The sequence below is a fragment of the Triticum aestivum genome, chromosome 1B (assembly GCF_018294505.1).
Source record: "Triticum aestivum cultivar Chinese Spring chromosome 1B, IWGSC CS RefSeq v2.1, whole genome shotgun sequence".
NCBI lineage: Eukaryota > Viridiplantae > Streptophyta > Magnoliopsida > Poales > Poaceae > Triticum > Triticum aestivum.
In genome coordinates, this window is record NC_057795.1 from 141,451,859 (window position 1) to 141,464,334 (window position 12,476).

General features: G+C 43.1%; 1 non-coding gene and 1 pseudogene across 1 annotated transcript; both read right to left on the reverse strand.

The window, feature by feature from the left end:
* Positions 1-7,557: 7,557 nt before the first annotated feature.
* On the reverse strand, positions 7,558-8,187 carry LOC123088299 (ribosomal protein S7, mitochondrial-like; annotated as a pseudogene).
* A 2,856-nt stretch (positions 8,188-11,043) lies between these two features.
* TRNAF-GAA (transfer RNA phenylalanine (anticodon GAA)) lies at positions 11,044-11,116 on the reverse strand. Its single transcript has one exon. It is a non-coding gene; the product is annotated as a tRNA-Phe (tRNA).
* Between the last annotated feature and the right edge of the window lie 1,360 nt (positions 11,117-12,476).

The following is a 12,476-nucleotide window of genomic DNA, read 5'->3' on the forward strand; positions in this document are numbered from 1 at the left end:
AGAGTGGTCTTTCAGGATTGGTCGTTGTGTGTCACCACCTCCCACCTATCCTACACATTTGATCAAGTTTGTCACTGCGAAGCTATAGTCAAGGTGCACGGGGTCTTACCATCTAGCCGTTGGTACTCCGCATATTCACGGAGAATTCAATTTCACCGGGTCCATGTCGGAGACAGCGGGGCAGTCGTTACACCATTCGTGCAGGTCGCTACTTATGCGACAAGGAATTTCGCAACCTTAGGACAGTTAGAGTTACTGCCGTCGTTTACCGGGGCTTCCATTCAAAGCTTATCGCACTTCTCCTTCCGACCTTCCAGCACCGGGCAGGTGTCAGACTCTATACATCGTGTTACCACTTAGCAGAGTCTTGTGTTTTTAATAAACAGTCGCTATCCCCTGGTATGTGCCGCTTTCCTAATCAAAAGATAGGAGAGCACCCCTTCTCCCGAAGTTACGGGGTCATTTTGCCGAGTTCCTTCGACATGGTTCTCTCGATGCGCCCTAGTATACCCTACTTGTTCACCTGTGCCGGTTTGGGGTACGGTCAGTTCACCGGGAGGATCGCCCTCCCAATTCGAGGTTTTTTCCTGGAAGTTTCAACCGTCGTTGACTATGATAACAGTCGCGACCGACTATTAAGATCCTCGCGACTATGGCAGGGCGGTACACTCTGCTCTCTCGCGACCTCCACTCTAATCAAAACACTAAAGGCCCCTACGGAAGATGAAAAAGGCGAGGACTGAAATGAGAAAGGAAGGAGTTTGGCAAGACAACTTCGGTTCACACGTAAAAGTGCTTCGAAAGGTGTCAACAGGTGCGCGGAGCCGGAGCCGGCATGTTCGCCCGTTGGGCCGAGTGTTCGCCCACTTCTTTTTCTTCGCCTTTAGAGAGAAATCCGTGTCCGCCCCAACAAGAAAACGTATGCGCGTGTACGGAAGCGCAATGGCTTTCACGCTCATCCCTTGCTTCAAAACTATAGGTTTTAGCCCTCCGTTTGCTGGTCGCCAAAGACGAGAGCTTCGCCTTTGGAAGCGCCAGTAGCATAGGGCGACCGGGCCAGCCGAGCCCCTCTAAATTAGTTGACGGCTTTGATGACTCGACGGTGAATATTAAGGAAAGGAGAGCGAGGGGAAGAGGGGGCAGCCCTTGGCCCGATCATCCAATTCTCTCCGACGATCCAGGCATGGTTCAGTAGTCAAAGCAACTTCGTCACTTTCGTGTACCCATCGGACGGCAGCCCTTTCGGGGGTTCCTTAGGGACCGATTCACTCTGCGTAGATTGACTGAACGCAGAAAGTCTTCCACTGGCAGGCGATCGTGTTTTTCACAGGATTTCTCGTTACTCATGTCAGCATTCTCACTTCTGATATCTCCAGGTCTTGTCACCAAAAACCTTCCACGATTGACAGAACGTCCCACTACTGACACTTGAAAACGATGCTTTCAAGGTCTCGTCGCTTCGGTGAATCACTTGAGCCCTGAGACATTTTCGTTGCCATGGAGCTAGACCAATGAGCTATTACCCTTTCTTCAAAGGATGGCTGCTTCCATGCCCACCTCCTGGTTGTCATCGCTCGATCACTTCCTTTTCCACTAAGTGATTGCTTAGGGACCTTAGCGTATGATCTGGGCTGTTTCCCTCTCGACTTTGGATCTTAGCACCCAATCAGTCTGTCTGTACTAAGGATGACGACCTATATTTGGAGTTTCCCTTGGGTTGGTAAAGAGAAATTGGGGCCACCCTAGCCCATTGAGTGCTCTACCTCGGGCCATCGACATCATACGCTCTACTGAAATAGATTTCACGGAAAACCAGCTATATCCGATCTTGGTTGGCCTTTCACCCCTAGCCACAAGTCATCCCCATATTTTGCCACATACGTGGGTTCGGTCCTCCAAGGCCTGTTAGAGCTCTCTTCAACCTGCTCATGGCTAGATCGATCGGTTTTGGGTCAAATACGAAGAACGTAAATCTTCCACCTCTGGAAAGCGCCTACACCTAATGGCTTAAGCCGCTGTTCCCATTTCCTCGCTGACCCATCATGCGAAAGGTACACTGTTTGAGTGAGTGCGCCCGCGCTCCGCTCCTTCGACTGATTGTTCGCATCGGATCTCAGGTTCTCTATTGCACTCCCCGATTGGGGTTCTTTTCACCTTTCCCTCATGGTACTTGTACGCTATCGGTCATTGAGGAATACTTAGGCTTAGAGGGTGGTCCCCCTTTCTCGCGTAAAAGTGATCATCATTCGAACATGCCGCGCTTTACTAGGAAGGATCGAACCATGGGAACGAATGAACATGGCTATCACCTTCTTTGGACGGATCTTCCAATCTTTTTAGAAAACCAGTTCACTGCGTGCCCCACCCCGTCATCAGTCCTGTGTTGCCTATGCTTGCGCCCCAAAACGGTTGCTGACTTTGTACAACTCCGTAGGGCGCGCTACGACAACTTTTCTAACTACGCTTGCTGCTTGCTGGTTTTTCCATCATCCAATCCACAACAAATCGAATGAAACCGCTTCGGATTTCTTTTGATGAAAACCCTTGTTCCGCTCTCGCTCGCCGCTACTAACGGGGTCTCGGTTGATTTTCCTTCCTTTAGCTACTCAGATGTTTCAGTTTGCTAAGTTTGAAAAGTCCAAAGAGCGCAGACTAGCCACGCAGCTTGGATACGGTTTCCCGATCGGAGATCCATGGATCACACAAAAATCTCTCCCCATGGACTTTCGCCTCTGAAAGCATCCTTCCTTCTCAATGCCCGGGCATCCTTCCAATGCATGATTTTCGATAGCGTCAAACATGAGCGGACACCCACAGAATATCGATTTGACACAGCAACACTTTCCACCTCTCTTCCTTCCCTTGGATTAGATAGGAAATCCTCACTTTTCCATGACAGAAGAGAAGCAAGCAACGGATTGAGCAACTAGCGCGAAAGCCGTTGCGCGTTAGCGCATCCGTTTTCTTGCTTGATTTTTATACGATTTTTTGAGCAACTAGCGCGAAAGCTGTTGCGCGTTAGCGCATCCGTTTTCTTGCTTGATTTTTATACGATTTTCTGAAGTGATCTGTCCAACTAAGTATAAAAGGACACTAGAGTGTGGCAACACATGGTATAGGGCTGCTCGTCCCGCCTGGTGTTGAGGGAGCTAAAGTGGAACTCTCACATACATGTTCCTTAAATTTTTAGCTCGCTAAATGATACAGTCCTCACTGATGGATCGACAAGTACTCCACGGTCAGCGGCTATCAGCTAACGTTATGGGCCGTTAGTGGTGGTTCATTGCCTATAGTGTTGTAATCCGGAATCCAAGTTTTGTGATAACCGTGTTGTTTACTTTCAGTGTTGTTTATTGTTCACAGCTGGATTGAGCTCAGTTGAGAGTGTCATGCTCTATCAATATCTGTTGCAGGAGTTGTCATTCTCAGTTACTAGAGTTGTCAATCTCAGATGCAGGAGTTGTCAGTTGCAGCCATTCTCGCTGTGTCAAGCTTGTGACTTGCGTTGTATCAAGTTGGTAACAGCTTGTATCTCGATAGGACTGAATGTAGCCAGGAGTTGTCTTAGGTTAGTCTAATGTGCCAAAACGTTAGTCAAACCACCTAGGTTGTGTTTGTTCTAGAGAGTTCAGCTAGTCCGAGTGATCTGGGTTATCCTATGTTTTATCCCTGTTTCGATCTTTTTTCGACTATAGGGGTTTTGTAGCAGCCCAGCAGCATCCGTGTGACAGAGAGTCATATTAAGGATATAATAATGCTTTCCCCCCCTTGCAGAAAAAGTAGGAAAATGGACTGAAATTGTTGTATAAGTGGATTTGCAGTATCTCAACAATCAGAACAACGAATATTCCATCATCCAAACTAAGCTTCCTCAGATCCTAACCCATTGGTCATTATCGAGCCTCGTGACTCCGGCTGTGTTGATATCTTCGTATTACCTGTTATCATTCTATCTATCTGGTTATTGCTTTATGTGTTGGTTGGTATTTCACTCAAAAAAGTTTAAGTACAAGTGATTTCTTCCTCATTAGCTCCATTTTGATTATCATTTGCATCTTGTGATGAATGAAGTGAACTTGAGCTCTCTAGTGCTTCTATTTTCTCTTTGAAAGCATTTACTAGTATTCGATGAGATTCTGAAAGACCAGAAAGACAAGTGATATGAACTGGTTTTGTATCCACCCACTTTCCTTCGTTATCTTCAACTCTTTATCTTTTGGCAGAGGAAGGCATTCCTAGTATAAATGATGATTCTTGCTTTCGTATTGTTAATGTTTTCAATTGTACACGGAAGGGGTTTGTGACCACTACCATTTTAGTAAGGGATTTATCCTCATATTGTTGGAGAAACCATTCTTTGCTAACATGGCTCAGCCTAGCAATGGCTGGGAATTTCTTGTCCCAGAATGCAAAAAAAAATGTCCGCCACTTTGTTGCTTTCAACACGTTTTCTAATGAAGTCAAGCCCCTTCTGGATGTCCGCTGCTGCACTATGTTGTGTCTTACCATAAACAAGAGGCATATACACCTTCTTCACCAACTTTCAGTTAAGGTGACGGCTAACGGCTTCCTTGACACTAGCTTCCTGAGATTATGATGGAATCTCCTCTTTGAAGTCCTCTAATAGTGATGAATATAGGTCATATACTTGATCCTCACCATCAACCCGTCAAAAGTTAGTACGCACTGCTAGATCCTGGAAATAGCTCATTATCTGGTAAGCAGATGAGGATGCATCACATATATATGTGACATCCGCAACCTCAGATTTGGGTTTAGCATTTACCTGTTTCCTTCCATCCAACCTGGGAAGGGATCCCTCCATGTGCTCTCTATGACACTTGGCCTGATTGTTACCGCCGGTATCTCTCCTTGCATGCAGTTGATGACCATCTCGCCCATGGCCTTTGTGAACACATAAGTGTCTTGCCAACCATAGAGTTTGGCCCTATGAATAAATAAATTGCACAAATCAAATACTTCATGTGTGTATTCGTATCTACAGACATGAGAAAGTAACAGGGAAATACTAGAATACCTCGACTACCTAACTCTTTCATTTCTTGAGTAACAGAAGCAGAGGCGGAAGAATGCCTTCTGGAGTCAAAAGCCAACTTGATCTCAGCCTCGATATCCAACACGGTATTCTGATGTGCCGAAAAATATGAGGAACCTATCCCCTTTGTTATGGTATCCCCTAAGCAAAATGGCTTCTCTAGTATCAAACCTTGCCTCTGCCCATTCACATATGCTGTTTGGCCAAAAACATGACATGCAAACATACTGCTAAAGCTTGTTTGTAAGCTTTTGAGATTAATAGAAACAGGTTACCATTTGATTTCGACCACAAGAAACTCTTATTTGGCATTCTGACCTGTTGATACTTGCAATAAGAGCTTCAGTCTTCGAAACCGTTGCGCGAAACTCATTATCCGGAATGGCCCCACGGTGTTGATGTCTAGTGCTACATCATACCTGCAAGTTGCTATACTTTTCTTGCTATGGAATGTGAACTTACACATTTAGTAATGGAAGCAATCCTTGGTGCAAGACTAGTATAGCTTCACGAACCTCTCATCAAAAGTGGTATTTGCTGCAGAGTTTACGATAACATCCACTTCTTCCGCGATCTCTTTGGCTAACTCAGGAGCAATGCCAATGTAGGCTTCCCTGAAATTACCAACGACTGGAACCTGCTTGCTTAATACAAAGCTGTGGTAGTTTTTCCCATGGATTTCCTGTAAACATCTGAACAACTCAGTATCTTCTACCTGTATTGCAGACGGAAAATGTGGTCATTTGCATGAAGAATAGAAAGTAGTCCGAAGTAATCATCATACCTCGTTCTTCAATCTTTTCATGGCTTCTTCATTGTCCTTGATCAACACGTATATTTTACCAACATTAGGATTTTTCCTTAAAATGGGATCGATAAGAACTGATGATCAGAATCATATAAAGTAGAATGGAAGAACAAAGGAAGGAAGTCAGGTAGCTTAGAGCAAGACAAAGGCAGAATGGAAGAACTGCCTAAAAGTGGGGGGCCAGATAGAAACTGTCTCACTCAAACTGGCATTTGAAAATGCTACCCGCCCGTCCCCTATTTCTGCATTTCATTCTTCTATTCCTTCTGCTTGCTTTTCTAGTTAAGCTGCTCATAAACTGGATCCATAAAACTCACTCAGCTACTGTCTTCTTTCTATAATTGGTCTCTAAGTCCAAATAATCAATAAAGTCTAATCCTCTTCCCAGCTCTGCCACCTCCTTTCTACCGAGTATGCTCTACTTGAAATAACATATTTATCAATAAATAAGTGCATTACTATATCCACAGCTACAAACTAAGCCTAATTTCCAATATGTCATATGTATCACTTTGATGTTGTGGGATCACTGGCTTCTTGCTCAACGGATTTCGCTTCTGCACTTGACTTGAGAAGGGCGAAGCCTTCATGACCGGTACCGCTATCTGTTCAAGAAGTCAGTACTTATGCGGCACTAAACAAAGGGTGAGATCGATGAAATGCAATACATGTTTGAATATTTCCTATCTTCTTCCAGCCATCAAACTTGTTCAATTCGTTTTCTTGAGATCTGCGGAATAGTGATATCATACTTGAATCCACATTCCCAGTATTTGAGGAACAAGTAGAATCTTAGTCCTTTCGAATTTCTAAGTTGGGAATTTGATATCGACTAAATCAAGAAACTCGATTTCACTATGATATGACCACTAAACCCTTTGATGCAACATTTCTTGTTTCCAGAAGATATCGGATGGTTTCTGAAGCTTCCATGATCTTGTAAAAGAAAGAAACCCTTTCTATAAGTCATGAAGACATGGACCAAAAGACTAAGAAACTGCACAATCTATTGATTGACTGAAAAACTCAAGCTTAGTAACTTGCTTGAATGATCGCTCCGGCTCTGGGCCGTCTGATCTTCGGGATGCAGAATAGGGGATCGCTTGCCAACCGTTAGTTAGGACCAGTGAAAACGCACGCTTGGTGAAGGCGAAGTTCAGTTTGGAGATCTAACAATTCCTTATGTCGTGTATCCTCGATTGATGCAGCCTCAGATGCTTCAATTGTAGGTTTGAGTATTGAGCGAAAGGTTACACCACCTATAGGTTCTGTATTACAGGCCAATCCTACTCCACTAGTACCAATAGGCGGCATAGGGGAAAAAGCACAACACCTTGGAATAGGAATCAACAACACAAAAACTTTCTGAGAAATTACCCAGCAAGAAAATGTATGCGCGTGGGCGCAACGGATTTCGCTCCCGTGTGCTCATCCCTTGCTTGTTCTTTCGGACTAGCACGCTTTCCCTCTCTTTGAAGTAGATTTCTCAGCTCCACGAGTCAAACGAAATAAGGCGAAAGGCCCACTACTTCTTCATTCATGGCTTATTGATTTGATTGATCCCCCTTTCGTATTCATTCGAACTGAGGTGAGGTTGGAACAAGAGTTTTCATAAAAAGAATGGTTCTTTTATGAAATTATGAATGGGCAGGCCTCTTGTGGATTCCTCCAACTCTATGAATGAAGGGGGGAGTATGAGGAAGGCCGATTTTCTTTCTATATGAAGATGAAAAAAGGATCCGGGTCAAACATTTCTTACTTTTGTTGAGTATGACTGAATGAGGAAGAGCTCCTTATGTGGTATCACTTTACCACCATCTGAAATGCGCGATACTCCGATTGGTGGAAGCCAGTCCATGAAGATTCTCCCTTCTCTTATGTGAAATTCCCCTCTTTTGGTAAGCATCCATTATCTCAGCAAATGAACATTTCTCTAAGCTTATCCTGTAGCTTATACGTCGTTTGAAAGCTGCTCCAAGGATCCAACTAATAGCTAAGGTTTGTTGACGATCCCTGGCTACAATCCTAGGAACATCACAAATAGTACCTGCGACTCCTACTTTGACCTCTTCGCATATTGGCTTTATATTATCTACGACGTCAACCATAAGTTTTATTACATCGCGTTCAGTTCGATAGGCGGTGAAAAGTTTTATAAACAATAGCACGAACTCTCGTTCTTTTACCATCGATCATGCGAATGTTTACCAATTTCTTGATCAATTCTTTTTGCTCACCATCAAAGTCCCCCATATAGCTGAGAATTTCCGAGCAATTGGAAGCCGCTTTCGATGATGAGGCCGATAAATTGATATTACGCGATTGTTACTGTCCATCTTTTTAATCTCTGCTCTCGAAAAGAGAAAGGAAAGGAGACTGAGATAGGGGTTGTCCTTCGTTTTTCCAAGGAAAGCCTGATTTAGCATGTAATGTGAACATGAGCGGACACCCACACAATCTCGATTTGAAGAAAAAGTACCATACCATTGTCGTTTTTAGTGCGAAAAAGAATGGGTCATCTTTGTCAATTGATAACTGAGTGAGAGAAGACAATCACGTTCTTAAAGCGATCGGTTCGCCGGATTCACAACCTTCCCCTATTGCCCGGCTGCCCGTGAAACACATAGGCTGCTATCGCATTTATCGATTGAGAATGGTCTCATCACATAAACACTTTCTATATGTTATTTCGAGATTCAAAGAAGCAAGCAAGTTTATAGGGCATATAGTTGTTTTTTTCTAGGGCGAGCCAAGATCTTATCTTATTTGCAGGTCGTATAAATGAAATGATTGGAAAAATCATATAGAATTTGGAGGTGCATAGTGTCTTACGGGGCTGGCTCACAATACAACAATTATCGCTACTGATTCCAGATAGAATGTTGATACCGGTGGAAAAGCACTTCTTTCTATGTATAGGGCAGTGAACTAAAAAAAGTGTCCTTTCTCGATACATAACATTATATAGGTCAACCCAAGTCGCTTCATCTCCGGGAATCCGGTAAGGTACTTTTGGAACACCAATGGGCATATTAGATTAATATTATTATATTTCAGTAAGAAAACTACACTTTAATATATAAACATAAGAATGGAAGAGAAAGAAAGAACCTAAGAAGATCTTAGTTGGAACTCTTTACCGGGATCATAGGGGCTATGCTCCCCTCTCTCTGTCTCAGTCCCAGCCAACGACATAGCAACACCTACTCTTCCTTCTGATGCAGCCTTCCTGGATCCATAATTTGGCTTCCTCGTTTATTGATTGCTTGCAATCACCAGAACACCATTGAGTGAGCGTCATAGAATCCTCAAGGCGTGAAGTAGAAGTTCTTTGAACCTTGATTGTGTGTGTTCGTGCCCACCCCAATAGAGCATTTGGCCCTGTGAGCTTTGACTATGAAAGCTACCTATGTCAATCAGTCTAGCCACTAGAGGGATTGGAACAGGTATATTCCTTCTCAGACAGTACTTTAAGACAAACACGGTTCACAAGGTGGATTTTCTATCTATTAGTTGACTATGGAGCTTCCTCATCCCGACCTATCTATATGTGAAAAGCTCTCTGCCAGAATCTTCGTAGTAGTAAGTCGTGGGTTACAAGCTGTCCCATCCTCAAACCACCCCGCAATAGATATAGGGTTTACCAACCTCAGGCATGGACATAGACACCAGATCATCTTGATCGAGGACCCATTTTAGGAATAAAAAGGATAGAGACCAGACGTAGTCCAATCGGAAGGTCGTGCTTTAGAGAAAGACTTGTGTTCTATAGGAACAGCTGCCTATGTTCACCCTGCTGCCCTGCCTATCGCAGAACCGCTGTGAAGCATCCATTCTATTCAATTAGAAATAGCATCTATAACTAGTAGTAGATGGTTGCTTCGAGGTCTCACAGGTCCTACTTAAGCGAAAATGTAGTTGTGGAAGTAGTCTTGCCCACTTTGCATTACGCTCATAGAGATCTATAAGTATCCCTCTTGTCTAAGTAGGTAAGTACGCTCGGCCCAGTACTAAACTTTAGCATTAAAGCCAGAGTCCTTCTTTTCATGAATGTTCAGGAAGAAGAGAATCCCTAAGTTAGAATTGAATGCCATCCCATTTCCTAAAGAAAGAGATTTCCAATATACGTGAATCACGAAAGAACCAATGCTGTAACTTGCTTCATCCGGCATTTTAAGTAATCAATGGGATTTTCTTCCCCGAGAACAAAAAGCTACACGAGGAGAGCCTTGTTTACTGATATGTTACTAAAAGACCAGAGGTGATGGCCTCTGAATTGCAGGGCATGGAAAGTGGGTGTTAATCAACAAGATTATCTACATTTGCGGAAACCACTACTGGAATAAAGTTAGATCTTTATTTCATTTCAAGGAAAAGTTTCAGGGTTTAGCCACCACTCAGACAGTAGTGAAAAATAAAACTAACTCTAGGCGAAAGTGCACGGAGGATCTGTGATTCCTCCTACCTTATGAGCCCTTACGAAATGCCATTTTGAATGATGGACAAATCATGGGTGTCGGCGGTCTAGTCAGAGCATTTTGGAGCGCCTGAGCGGGCAAAGTAGGTTGATCCGTCCCAGGGGGAGGGAACAAACGGGAAATTGAACACCATAGGGCACAAACGAATCGCCAGTAACGACCTGTATATATCAGGCAAGAGGTGCTACTCCGACCCGGAATCCTGCGTGATGGTTGGTCACCTTACCAATAATCTTCTTAATGTTGGAGAAAATGAGGATCATTGACTTAAATTGGAATTGATACCTAGAAAACTTGTTTCTAGCTTGCCACCCCAGAAGGCAACGTATACACAAGTATAGACTATAGGTAACACTTTAGGGTACAACCTTGGGTAGTCTTAGGGTTTTCCAAGATATGATATGATCGGGTTATTTATTAGAATTGGAAATAGCTAGACGAATAAGTAGGCTTTAAAAGGATGAATAAAGTAGGCCTTCTAACTCAAAGTACTCCAGCTTAAGGAAAGACATGCAACATTGGTGATCAACGCATGGAATTTCCGCTATTCCGTTCCGGGAAAACACTTGTTTTTTCACGTTTTTCCTTCGCTGTTCTTTCCTGGATTTTTTGTTGATGATTCTTCCCCTTAAAAAAAGCTTTTCCTTATAAAAAATATGTGGCCCTTTTCTTTCCCGAAAAGGCATTCATTGTTCGTTCTGTGCCAGGAACCAAATTTGAACTGGTGACACGAGGATTTTCAATCCTCTGCTCTACCAACTGAGCTATCCTGACTATTTATTGTGCATCATCCTAGTAGAGTACTTGTATCTATGTCAATTAAAGGGACTCAAAAACAAAAAAGTATTCTCAAATTGGACTTAGTAAATATCAGGATAATGATATGGATTTGGATCCAACGGATAATGCAAATCGAAAAATCAAGCCCGCCTATAAATGAAATAAATGAAAGTGAAAGTTCAGTACGAACTGGTAGAGCAAGAGCAGCTAGTTTAGAAGGAAAAGAAAAAGGGTGCCTACTCAGTGGTAAGTTAGGTCATTCCTTTCTGGCTATCAGAAAAGAGTATGATCGAGGGTCCCATAAGGCAAAGGGAAGGTGCTCCCCCGACCTACTACCCTCGGAGAGATTCCTACAGTTTTCTTTAAAAAATAATACATAGGTGGGAAAGTGGTATGAATATGGGGTTCGAAGTCGCCTAAAAGAACCTTTCTCATTCGCAAAGCTAAACAAAGTAGAGAAAAGGGGGTCATCCCATTGGCCAGACTGAGCATCAAGCCAGCCAAGAAGTCAAAGCGAAGAAGGAGTGACTCGCATGAGTCAACACTTACTACTCAGGTCCAGTATATATATCTCAAATTCGAATATAGAAATGTTAATGTTATGATTTCGGTATTGTTGAAACTGGCTTTCACATGAATAACCCCTTTTGTTATTCTACGTGCACTCTTCCGTAAACTAAAAGGGGCATTCCTACGCAAACTAATAGGCACTTTCTTACATGAACCTATTTTTGGTATAGCTTTGCTAATCTTTGATGGCCTTCTGTACTTGTGAAAAGAGATAGAATCGTCTCACGCATCACTGCTTACTTGTGATCTAGATCTGCATCCTGATAAGGTGCATCCCGTTAAATGATCTTATGTAAAACTTATCACCATAGGTAATAAACAGGGCAGAGTTTTGAAAAGTACAACTCGATCTTTCACCTCAGCTTATGGTGGTGACTTTACCTATTTTGGAATTTCTATATGTCATCATACCTTTTAGGATCATAACCATCCTCATCTTGTAAAGTTTCTATGGCGAAAACTATAGGCGGGTGACCCTGACGATTGCACCAAGACTGGTATCAGATTCCCTCGGTAATCAAAATCATAGAGGCCAAAGTTGCTAATGTATCTGCAAAAGAAGAGCTATAGGAAGTAGCAAGGAATCCCACATGAACCATAAGCTAGAATACTGGTATCAAGAGATGTTATTACAGGTACAACCCTATTTTCGTCACTGTATAGAGGCATTCGAGGTTTCATAGACAGAGGTTAGATAGATGGAAAAAAGCTAGGTTAGATAGTAAGAACTTGGTAATTGAGGGTTGGCCAAAGCAGGATCTATGGTTCAGTTGCTTTTCTTCTC